The sequence below is a fragment of the Athene noctua genome, chromosome 3, assembly GCF_965140245.1.
Source record: "Athene noctua chromosome 3, bAthNoc1.hap1.1, whole genome shotgun sequence".
Taxonomy (NCBI): Eukaryota; Metazoa; Chordata; class Aves; order Strigiformes; family Strigidae; genus Athene; species Athene noctua.
The window spans coordinates 41713964-41727516 of record NC_134039.1 but is presented as its reverse complement, the minus strand read 5'-3'; positions in this window follow the sequence as shown (position 1 = coordinate 41727516).

Genomic DNA, 13553 nt, shown 5'->3' with positions numbered 1-13553 from the left:
GGTTCAGTAGAAAGCAAACTAGCATGAAGCAGCCTTCGTAGACAACATAGCCATAAATCCCCCTGCTTTGACTTGATAGTCTTGGCCAAGGAGAAAATCTGAGACACTGGGAGACATTTTTCTTTTATTAATATAGGCTCTTTTACAGCACCATGTGTTGATAATTTCTTGTCTTCTAGTTACTTTATTACATTGCATTTGTCTGAGGAATACTGTTCAGGACTCTGACTGCTTTTAATTTGCAATATGCACCTCTTTATTTGTACTGTAAGAATTAGTGTTAACATAGTACTGTGACACCAGAAGTGGCACCAGTACTCTTCAATTTCCTTTACTGTAAGGCTTCTAGGGTTACATTTACCTGGACCAAATAAATGTTGCTTCATCACATCGCATCACATCACGTCACATCACATCACATCACATCATCACATCTGAAATAATTTTAATCACCTTAACATTATTGCTTCTTTGTTGGTTGCAAGAAATTATTATTCCCTGCAAACTCTTGAAAAGACGATGGAGACTGATATGTTCTGGGCACTCATAGCTTGAGCACCTCCCCATTCTCTCCCTTTGTCTTTCTGCTAACATTTTTCTTGTCCCTTAACTGAATTGAATTAATATATTCCATATATTAATGTATGGATTTTATTTGCAGGGAGGAGAGATTATTTCTCTTGTTCACATTCAGAGTTCACGTTACAGAAAGAGTCTGAGTGACTGAGATTTGTTTGTAGGTTTGTATGCCATTGAAATTATTTGAAGCTTGGTAATATGAGTGTGAATATTTCTAGAAATTCTGGTGAAAATTCAAATTCTGCTATGCATTCATCACCTATTTCCTACTGTTTTGAAACCAGAACAGGTGCAGGAGGTGCAGTATATGCTCGTATGCACAAAAATCTGTATTTCTGTCAATAAAAGCAATGATGTGATAAGCATCTACTGTCAGTTTGGTCTACTGAACCTGACACTTAGAAAGCTCTTACGTCAGCAGTCAGATTTTTTTCATTACTGATGTGAAATGTTACAGATTTTACTGATCTGCCACAATCTGTCATATGGAAACTGTTATTTCTAAGTGTCTTTAGATGTTAGAAGGTAAGCAATAACAGGAGTTTCAGGGCTTTCTACTCATCAAGCAGAAAAATTGATCTGAAGACATCAACACCCAAACCCTTTTCCCATGAATGAAATGGGGAAATTTTACTGTTTAATGCTGATGGTTAGACAAAGAAATCATTCTCCACAGACTTTGTGGAAGGGTAAAAGTCTGCTATATGTTACACCATTACTCAAAGTAGTGGAATGATCACCTTCGTTCTATTTACCATATAGGGATCTCATTTTCATATCTTCGATATGAGATACATGCTTCAAGCGTGATACTTTTGGAAAACTGACAAGTAATCAGACTGTTGAGCAACTAGTGTGCTGCTTCAGTGAAGCATGCTGCTTTTCAGTTCTTGTATCAGTTATTAGAACTTCACTGTTGTGGCTCTTCTAGAGAGTGCAAGTTAATGGTCATTTCTTAGCACTCCTTTGCTTCTGTTGCCACGCTGGAAAGGACTGGTTCCTGTTCCAGAACAATATAAAGGGATGCATTAAATGGATATCAGAACAATATCTTTGCTATGCCAGCTGCTGGGCCTGCTTGCTTAAAAATCATCCTTCTCAGTCAGTTTCAACCATTTGGGAGACCAGATTATGCTGAGATCATTATCTATTTATACTTCCCTACATGTCCTGGATTATTTTTGTGTGTGTGTTTAACTGCTTAAATTTGTTTGAAGCCTTGATGATCTCTTATTTTACATGTCGCACACAACTCCAATTTGATAATTTTCCAGAGAGGTTTTCAGCATTTTATGTGAAATAAAAAATGTCATTTACCTTTCTATCTTTCTGCTTATTACTTGATTCACAAGGGTTATCAGAGGTCTGAACAAGTAACTTTCTTGTGTCTCATGCTGCATTTCTCATGAATACATATTTCTTTTCTGTTTAGCAGACTATCAGATGTAGTGTTAATCTTCATAATTGCACTGGGTCTGGCTGAGCTGAATCGGTTTCCCCTACAGCAGCCCTCACGGTGCTGTGTTTTATATTGGGAGCTGGCAGGGTGTTGGTAGCACCCTGGTGTTGTGGCTGCTGCTGAGCAGTGCTTACACAGCACCAAGGCTCTTGCCGACATTTCCCCCCTGCAGTGGGACGGGGTGGGCAAGATCTTGGGAGGGGACACAGCCAGGACAGCTGACCCAAACTGACCAAAGGGATATTCCAGACCATGTGACATCTGCTCAGTACAAAGCTGGGAGAAAGGAGGAAGGGGGTGGGGTCACCCTTGGTCCTCCGAGGCAACCACTACGCATATGGGAGCCCTGCTCCTGAGAAGGCCCGACAGCGCCTCTTCATGGGAAGGAGAGAATAAATCTGTTTTCTTTTTTGCTTCCGTGTGTGGACCTTTGCTTTGCTAATATTAAAACTGCTTTTGTTTTACCCACAAGGGTTGGTCTATCTTATTTTCTTTCCCCTCTTTGCCCTGTTGAGAAAACAAGGGGAAAGGGGGGGAAATGATAGAGCGACTTGGTGGGTACCTGGCATTTAGCCAAAGTCAAACCACCACAATAATCAATGGTGTTTTCTCGGGAAAACAGTTAATATAATCATGCTATTTACTTTGTCTCTTTAGGAAGGTGGTTAATGAGTGTGACATTTACCCTGATTGTTATGCTCTTTAAAGAGCTTAATAGTGAACTTCATTTTTGGAGACTCCAGCTGGAACTAGCAATATTAGGGAGCAAATTAAGCAGACTCCAGTTTTCCTGAGAGGTTTCTGAACCACGGAGTCCTGTTCACTGCTAATATAATCAAGACCCCAAACAAGTTACAAACATGCTTTGAAGCACACTAGCACCCTAAGTGCTGAGACCTATATGACTGTTTTCTGAGTTAATGGAAGATGCTAATTTTCTGCCACAGATTAAAGTCAGATTATCTGAAACATTCTAGGAAGCCATTGCTGGAACAACTTCAGCACTTGAAATGTGGATGAAGTTAGCCAAGATATGAATTTCTGAAGACAGACAGACTCATCTACTCCAAAAAGGTTTCTACTGTATCACTTCTTAAAAATGACATGCCCTACCTGGAAAAAGTTTTCTCCAGAGGAATTTGTCAGTAGACACTGTGATTTTGTTCTTGAGCCACTTTGTCATTCAACAAACCTGGAAGCTGGATTATGGCACTTACCTCTATTTATACTATTCGTTAATACTGCAATGTTTTAAGGGTAGTTCTAGGAATTCCCAATAGTATTTTTCAAAAAATATACTTTGAGGTGTCCAGAGAAATTCAGAAATTTAACTTTTGAAAAATGCTTATGTCCTGGTTTCCATTTAGTACAAACATTAAAGAAGCTGAGGGAGAACTGAGTGCTTCTTTTTGCACGTCCTTCCTTGACAGCCATCTCGTGTGGGAGTGAGATTAAATTTGATGCAACCTCTAAATTCAGAAATATGGTAAATCTAACTTGAGACAACTAACACAGGATCAAACAAGCCCAACTCAAAATGCCAGTGTAGGATAAACTCCTTCTGCTAGACATTATGTTTTTCAATTTTTTTGACAAATCAGCTTTTATATCAGAGTGGTATTGTCTGTCTATTCCACTCTATTCTGTATGAGATACTGGCCAGAATATCCTCTAGTTCTATGAAAATACAACATGGTATTAAGGTTTAATTTGTACGTTTGGATGCCAAATCTAGTGTAAGCAGTTTTGAAAATACAGATCCAGCCAGGAAACATCTAGGGTATAATGCTCTTTACACACTGTGATGGTAATGTGGAACTATTTCTCTGCTCTAAGTAAATCTTAAAATAGATCAAGGAAGTCATACTATGCTGATAGTAATAATTAGATATTAGGTCTTTTCAGGTGTCCCTATACTTGGCCAATAGCAACAAAGTTTCTTTCCCAGTCCTTCAGGTTGGCAACAGGCTTATATGTTCAAAATTTCCTCCCAATATTTTCACTATGAGCTCACAATAGTGTTTTCAAGTTTCAATTTTTATAAAGAAAAGATGAGAGTTGAAGGAGTTGTTCCTTCCTTCTTAATATCCATATCAGATCAGGAAAAACTCCACTGAAATCAATTTGGTCAACTATCAGGTGAAAATAAGAAATATCAGTGTAATATGATGCTGAGCCATGCCGCTGAGCCATGACTGTAGGTGCTGGATTACTTAGCTTGGTGATGGACATTCATTTTATATTGCTGAAGCATTGCAAATGAGATTGGTGGGGGCACCTCTGAAATTCCTTAACTATTCCACCAAAAAAAATCCCCTCAAATATCCATAGCAGTTTTAGAATCTCAGCCTTTTTGTTCAGTCTGTTTCCATGTTTTGAGATTAATAAATGTGGGTTTCCAAAAATGACAGATGCATACAAGTTACTTCCAAGCAATATATTACCTAGTTCACAAAACCAGAGTTGAAATTAACTTCCCTAAAACAAATAGACACACAAAAAAGAGTGGTGACAGGAAGGATAAAACCCTGAATTTTAAAAATTTATTTAATTTCTAATAGTTTAAGTTAGGCAGTTTTCAAACAGTACTGGTGTATTGTTAAAGGCATGGGAAGTCTTTCAAAGTATGTAGCTGGTGCAGAGCAGGGAGCTGCTAGTGATTTATTGCTGATGGTGACGTTTACCAAAAAGTCTATAATCCCCTTGAACATACTTTACTGAATGCAACTAAATAATAAGACCTTTTATGCATAAAAGAGCTATTTTGCAAGTGGTTTAGATGTTAAAAAAGTACGGTATATTTTATGTTCTATATTAGTCATGATGTTGGGAGTTTTTGTAGCCTCTTTCTTTTCTTCAAATGAGCAAATGTAGTCCATAACTACCCATGCTTTGATGACTGCTTCTTCCAAAATGTTTCTTATGACATCCTCATTTTGGGTTTTCTTCTTATGCACTCCTTTTTTTCCTTGTCCATCATCTTCACTTCCTTATCTTCATCATCTGCCCATGTAAATAAATTCTGGATGCAGCATTTACTGCAACAAGTAAACTTTATTTACCACTTTTATTTACCTCTCTAGTTCAACCACTTAGACAGTTTCTAGACTCTCCCCCACTTAAGAACGTAAGGTTTTTTGAGGGGTCTGGAGACAGTGAGAAAACTACCGTAAAAGAATTTTCTGTGTTAATAATTCAGTTGTTTTCATTACTTAAATTAAAAAGAAATATCAACTGAAATTATTAAAATATGCTAAAACATCTGTCAAGGACAGATGATATAATTTTCCCATTTTTTCTGTTATCTTTTCCTATTAACAGGCAGTAAAACTGACAGAGTGTATTTTAGCTGTAAACGAAAAAATGACTCTATATTCATGTAGATCTTATTTTCCAAGCATTTAGTACACATGAATAAGGAATTGCAATTATCCTGAATATGACAGCTAAGAAATCTTTATTCTGTTTACCCTATATATTTCATCACAGAAATAAAAAGAAAGATGAGACAAGCAAAAACATAGAAATAAGAGTAATATAGCTTTGGAGTAACTATGGAATTCCCACCACAGGGATAAATATCAGCATCACTTGTTTTAAATTGCAAGAGTAATAGTTCTTAATGTAGTTTAAAAAAATGGATTAGTAACTAAAACATTTAAAAAAACATGCAGTGTAGACTCTATATGTGCATAAAAGAAACAGTCAGTGCAAATGGATATAACAGAAGCTGCTTTTTAATACAGTGGCTTTTTCTGGTTTGGTTTGGGGTTTTTCTTAGCAGAGGATATTTTTCCTTGTTCTATCTTCTCTTTAGTTGGTTTTGAGACAGAAAGATATAAAAGAGTATAAAAATGTTGTATAGCTGTCAAGTGAACAAATACATTTGGGGTAGAGGGAAGCTGCACACATTATTAGCTTTCATATGCAGGAGCCAAAGTGGTCAAGGAATGTTTATCGTTCTATAAAAGACAACTTATTCCAGTGTAAACAGTCTACACCCACCTACCATTATGAAGGGCTGTTTCTTTCAAGTTTCCCCTGGAATGTCATATAGATGTATTAGGGACACTTCTATTTTTGATGACTTAATTTGCCAGCTGGAAAACAATTTTATCAGTTTGCATGGTCCAAAAAATATTTCTCTGGTCAGGGACAGTGGAGTTTGTATAAGTAGTACAATGGAGACACTATCTAAGCCTATTAAACTGCTTAAACTGGTAAAAACTATGTCTTCCCATATAATATGTTGGTCTGCTATAGCTGTTTATATTTTCCACAGACTACTGTGGAGAAGCTGTTTCTTAACTGAGAACTTTGTCACTAGCTAATGTTCATGATTCCTCAAATCTGTGTAAAGCGCTGCCACCATTTCATAGTGCTAAGTGTCAAGTAAAGACATGCAAAAATATTTGGGGTTTCCTAACCATAAAAATCAGGCCCTTTAGGGGAAAAAAAAACCCAAACAAAGCCACAAACCCGAACAATTTTAAGGTGAATTTTAAGTGGATATAACTATTGCCTTTTTTTGCAAAAGGAACGCAGTCAAGGCCATGATATGGACATCAAAAACTTTTGGTCTTTGCTGTCTTCAGAAGTATTCAGGAGTAAGATCTTCAGGTGCTTCTTATTTACAAACAGTTGTATAATCAGCTGCGAAAGTCTCAACGAAGCAGTCTCTTGTAATTGTTACTATGAAATGAGAAAATTTAGAGTAAAATTTGTGCCTACTGAGGATGTAAAATATTTCTACATCTCATTCTTAATGCTAAATGCATGTATATGAAGATACTTGGATTTCCTGTGAAAAATAGATTTAATTATATCCCAGAAAAGCCTTTTTCAGCATTCTCACGTGTCTGAATGGAAAAAACATTCATTCCAGAGTCTTAGAAAGGAGTAGTTTTCAAGTGGAAGTAGTATTGCTTAAAGCTGGAATTTTTTTTTTTTTTGTTCTTCATAGGCTGTCTTCAGTATAGGTAAGACCAATCATTACATGAAAAGTCTTTTTCAAAGAGAACCCTGTCAGTATATAAGGGGCTGATATTGGAAGGATGTCTTGGTGGAACATTATGAGTTTTCCTAACTGACATTAAAAAAAAAAATAGGATGGTGGACAGTGGAGCTAATTAAGCCTGTTCTGCTGAATTTGGCTAAAAATTACATGACAGTTCTCACCTGGGAATGGATGGATAAACCCCTGAGTAGACAGACACAACAAGCTTTCAGAAGCCTAGCTTTAAAAGGAACCAACATTTAAAACATACAAGCAAAAGTTACTATATGTAATACATAATACATAATGGTTCTTCCATTGGCGTCTGCAGTTTTCAGGAATACTTAGCATTTTTCAAATTATCCACAACATTTTATTTTCATTACACCTCTAGTAGCCAATAGCTTTGCTGTTTTGTTTTGTTTTTTCTTTTTTTCCCATGTCCTGTCTTTCCTTACTATGTCAGATGCATGTGAGGGTGAACAATCTGCAGTCCTCGTGAGTTGGAAGAAGTACCTCTCCAGGAGAAGTGGACCTGTAAACCACAGTGCCCTGTCTGATCAAAAGAATGGATTCGGCAGAGCACAGAGAGATGTTTCACGATGTTCATGCAAAATGTTTAGATCTAATTGTACGGGCAGTCCAAAAAGACTCTTTTAAAAATGGTGCTTTTTTATTTGTTTATGAAAAAAGTGAACATTTATAGCTAAAAATTTAAGGTGGGGTTGGGCTTCTATTTCTTGTAATTACCATTTGAATACAGAAGGGCTGTTAGTTTCTCTGAGTCCTGTCATGTAAGCACTAGCTGTGGTCTGAAAAATATAACCTCTTAACAGTTTGATATTGAAATCAGGGGATTTAGTCTCTGGAATTAGCAATTTATATTCTGTGTGGATGCTACAGTACTTGCTGCATTTAAATTATTTATACAAAGAAAGAGTATGGTTGTGTTCTTTATTACAAATCACACCAACTGCGTGCTCAAAAAGGATAGAGTTTCCTTCTGAAATTCTTCTCTGTTTTCAAGAGCATAGCTTTATCTTGTCACTGGCTGCCTACTGTGATGAAGACGAATTGAGATCACACAACACTGCACCTTTCATTGACTCTGGAAACAGTATCAGCTTTGTGCAGAGATAGGAGAATCTACCAGCAGCAGAGAATTCCCCTTCAGTCAGTAATAGTACTCCTTGTAGACCATAGAACCAAATCCTTCAGGGAATGAAACCAAGTTCAGAGCATGATGTGTGCCTGGCAGTACAAATCTGCTTTTAAGAGGAAGAGAAGTTCAGAAGAGGAATCCTTGTAATTCCCCATGAAAAAAGAAAAAAAATAACAACACTGGCAGCTCTTTGAGAACTAGTTGAATAGAAGTAATGCTTGTGGAAGTAAGTAAATAACAAACAGACTCTCAGTTTTCCAGAATGGTTACTCAGTTTAGCATGCTAAGTTCTTCAAGCAGAGAAAATTCATTGCCATCTGCAATCTGCAGCCACTCCCGCAGTTCCATACATAACCACTTACAATTCTATGTATTTCTAAAAGACTTAAATACAATTCTTCCTGGTTAAATGGCATCAACCATGTATAAGTAAGAACAAAATTTGTCCCCAAAAAATTACAGCTCTTTATATGTTTTCCCACACCCTGTGCTCTAGGCTGCTCAATTAATAATGATTTGCATTATTTTTAGATCTCCTTTTTCTTAGATCAAATCTAAGTAAAATTTTGACATCCATAATTGGTTTGATTTTTTATGTACGATCTGACATAAAATTAGCTTTTAAACTTAACTCATTTGAAATTAGCCCTTTAATTTGCACAGGTTGATGGCTGTCTGTCACCTCTTGTAGTCTCTTTAGAAATGTTTTATTTAGAAAACTGTACCATCTTCTTTAAAAAAAAAAAATTGCCTAAGTTCTTGCTCTCCGTCTGTGGGATGTATTCTAGGATAGGAGCATCATAAGAATAAGAGTAAGAATAAATGTTCCTGGCCAAGACTATGTTGCCAAGTCTCTCTGCTCTGGTCTAGTCCTCTCCAGCTATGTTCCACTCTGAAGAGCATATAAGCCCTGAGTGAGTACAATTATATCTGCTCAGCTGTAACTGCTACCTGTTTGATAATCGATGCTCCACTACTGATCTTGATAGCACAGACCTTGTTGCGCTGCTAAATTTACCTGTCATGTAAATTTCTTTTATCAATATTTTTTTTCTCCACTTTATTTCCCTTATCAAAGTCTTATCTATATGACTAGAAATCCCAAGCTGTAATAGTTTCTGTTGGTAAGGCTTTATTACCAGCCTCTGGATAAAAAAAAAAAAAAAAAAGAGAGAAAAGCAGGAGTGGGTGGGAAGGATTTGAGAGCTCAGTGGTAAGTGTGATTAGAGAGGCCACAAAAATCTAACAAGGCTAATAACATGGAAGTTCAGCTACCCACTTGTACCATGTATAAATGTACAGTGTTTGTGAAAACTATTTCTTGACACTCTAAGTGGATGCTGCTTAGAACAGACAGTTGCAGAGAATGGCAACAGAGGCTATACTTGTTTAGTCTGAAATAACTCACCAGAAAGCTCATTCATGTAACAACAGTAACTGAAAACCATAATAAAGTTCAACATCTAAAGGACAGCAAGTGGCACAAGCAGAAAATGTGCTATGAAAAGAGATTTCAGTTAAAGGAGGCATTTAATAAAAACAAACAAACCCCATGTGTATAAGTAAATCTTTAGAAGTAGCCACAATTTTGTAAAGAAAAATAACAACCTTTTATGGAGACACGTAAACAGCATGAAACACTGCTTGTCACAGCAGTCATGTCATGCAATGTGCTTTGTCCGAGCTGAGGAGTGGGGTTTACTGGTTTAGATGTGATATGTCTCTGGTGCAATTGCATTGTTTCTAGAAGTGATCCAGTATCTCAGCATGATGCTGGCCTCTGTTGTTTTAGTGTACCTGTCTGCGCAGGCTGAGTTCAAAGACTTTGGCATAACACACAATTTTAGCATAGTTTAGACAGGCCATGTAATGATATGCATAGTCCTGGGTGTGAGGGGCAGAAATTAAAAGGTAAGGATTATTTACCTTCAAGAACAGATAAATAAGATGCAATGTGACAAAGCGCACAGATGTTCAATTTTACTTCCATTTGAATATAGCAGCTAAGTGCCAACAACTAGGTTGAAATCTAATGAGGAGAATGAATCCTGAGATTGTTTGACAGCATTTCTGATCTATTCTTTTGCAGTCCTCTGTAAAAACAACAGAGAGGTATATTATGGTCCTGGTAGCAGGACCGTATATCTTGTATAGCCATTTCTATATTTCTGTACCAATATTCTTTAACTAGGTAAGCCTCAGGGTGGCATAATAATGGTATTACTGGATGTAGGGCACTTGCTGCTGGCCCTTTGGTGCAGAGAATTTGCCAAGTCAGAAGGAAAACAAGCCTAAAATGTTCTGGGCTCTTAGGCCAGGAGGATGTCCCAAAAGGAATATTCTGGCTGGTGCAAGAAAGAATAGATCAAATCAGATGCAATTTAAGGGGAAAACATCATCCTGAAATAATCAAGAGGCAAGACAAAATTTTGGGTTTGGTTTTTTTTGTGCTCTCTTTACCGGAATTTTGTAGAGCTGTCCAAGAAAAACAGAAATGTTGCCAAGATGCAATGGAGCCAAAGAGGAAGCTAAAGTTTAGACAGATCTCTTGTGACACTTTTATATTCTCGGCCTTGGGAGAAAGCCTGACCAATGGAAGCTAAAAGAGAGTTGCCATTGATTTCCTCAGGGCAAGGCTTGCATACCTTGTCCTGCTCTAAACAAGTTTCATAAATATGCATGCCAAACTGTGTCCTTGGGCACAGGGACAAAAACTACTCTTAGCATGACTTGAATTCATGTCTTCAGAGGTGAAAGGTTAGACCACTAATAGCTGGTGCCAAAGAGTACCTTCAACCCCTTGGTTCCCCAGGGAAACAGGATATAATTATATGATCAGTGACTCCATTCACATGTTTTAATATTATTTACTATTTATGTAATAATACAATTTCAAGACAAGAATGATCACCATCTCCATCTCTGCAAAATGAGCTGCAAAGGATTCATTCCCACAGTATGTATGAATGTCTCACAGTTTGTGCTGATAGGGAAGGTAACGTTTCTGTGTACTTACTGCTGCTCCACAACTGACAAGAGATACTTCACTATATTTTCACATCCATTCTCTTTTCAGAAAGGAGAAATAATGAGGCTTCTTTTCTCAAAGCCAGATTTTCAACTCCTTATTCACCCATCAAATCACTTAATGATATGAGCAATCTCAATGAACACAAAAGGATTTTATTATGCAAATTGCATTTGTTACTCACGGGTTTAAAGAACTTGAGGTTTAAGAGCCTGAGTTCTGCGTGGTGCCAGTGAAACTGCTGTAGTGTGTGATGGAGTTGATCTTGCCCAAGTACACTGAATAATTGTCATCTGGAGAAAGAGGACACCCACATTACATTTAATTGTAACTAAAAGCAGAAGAACAATTTTAATACCAATAGGATTTACAAAACTTGTGGTAATTTTCTGAATTTTGATTTAATAATTTGTTCAGTTACGAAAAGAAAATAGATATTAAATTGTTAATCCTAGTGAAAGATTAGTATGTAATAATGTTTTGTTCTAATAATATTATTTGTTTAAAGTAAATATATTAGTTTATTCTAATATTAATTGACCTAAGTTAACCTCTAGTTCTAGAAGTGTGTTTTTATTTATTTAATATGCTATTGCAGCCTGTTATGTGGAAAGTATTTGCAATATGCTTTTTAATAATTTATTAATATTCTTTGTATGTAGATAAGGTTAATAAAAAGGAGAAACAAAATATTGTTTTAAGGGCACAAACACAGGTGAGAAGCTATTGACCCTACATCATAATTATGGCAAGATTATTAATTTTTTCAGTAGTAAGAATATGTAGTTACATATGTTAACAGCTGTTGTAGGTTTGTTGTCTCAGAAATGCATATGGCTGGGATTGCCTATCCAAATCATCATCTTTATGCTTTGTTGATTTTTCTGCTTATAAGCAACAATTATTTGAAACAGAAAACCCTTTTTAGTTACAAATCACCAATAAATACATTTGGTAGGGGATTTTTTATATAATCATATGACAATTTTTTATACATAGCAAATCTTTTCATTTCAACCAGACAGTTTTGTGGTTTGTTTCAGCACTTGTGGAAGACTATATACCTATAAAGCAGAGAAGTTGGATAGCTGATCACAAGTGTGTGTGCAAGAATGTCTGGAGATCTAATTCAAGTCATGTCAGTGTCTATTTTCGCTTGGCATTTTGCTTCAAATTCACCATCTGTGCAAAAGTGATAATACTTCCTGCGTCTTATAGGAGCTTCATCAGAGCTTGAAAACAGACGAAATTTTCTGTTCCTGAATAAATCCACCTGATAACACATTTTCAAAGTTAGTTATGTTGAAAGTGAAATGCTTTTCAAAGTGGAATTGCTGTTGTGTGTGAAAAATTCTCTTCCTTAATACAAATAAATTTTTAACTGGGCAAACACGTTCATTCATTAAGGTTATTTTGAAGTGTTGAAAATAAAATTCAGGAGATCACAGAAGCACATCTTATTCTTGTCTTTTCAAAATGCCATATATGAAATCATTTAAGAATGCCCAGCTGATGCCTACAGAATCTTCTAAATGTGTGTACATGAATATTGTCTTAAGTAGTGATGTTCTGCTGAAGCAAGACATGTATTTGGCAGGCTTTATTATTCAATTTCTAACAAAGAAGCTTTATGACAACTTTAAAAGAAATGTTGTCATGTTAATGAATATTCCTGTGACATTATCTTAGTAATTTTAAAATAATTCTCTAGTAGCATTATGATGTGGTTTTGATAGAGCTTTTGATGGGAAAACAACTTGTCAGTTCTGTGGAGATAGTCTTGAGAAAAATTTAAATGTCACTGGCAGTTAATACTGCAATAAAGTCAATGACATTATAAGTGGTTTATTTGCATTGCAGTTCTGATAAAGCTTAAAAAAGCAAAGATCTTATCCAAAGAGGCTGTTGAAGTCTCTTTTAATTCAAGGTGCTACCACCTTGGCATTACTGCACATGTGGCACTGTGTGGATCCGCATGAGGTTACATAACCCTGGGCCAATAACACATTGCCAGAAAAGCTTTTATTAAATCAATGGGAGCTAAGCTTGCAGCTGAATAAAACTATTTTCACTGACATCTACTTTCTATTAAGAACTAAGATTGATCCAATGATATGCAGTAGCAAATCACCACATGTACAACACATCTGGACACTTGAACAGATTTTACTCCTAGATTTCTATTGTTGCTGCAGGTCAATGTAGATTTAGAGGGTCCTTTGCCATGGGGGGGGTCTTCTCTATAAGGAAGTTATAGCTGTTATAAGTAATGGCTATTCTGAAGTAGTTACTCATAAAGACTCTGAAATCAAAGCTTTTGTCCATTTAC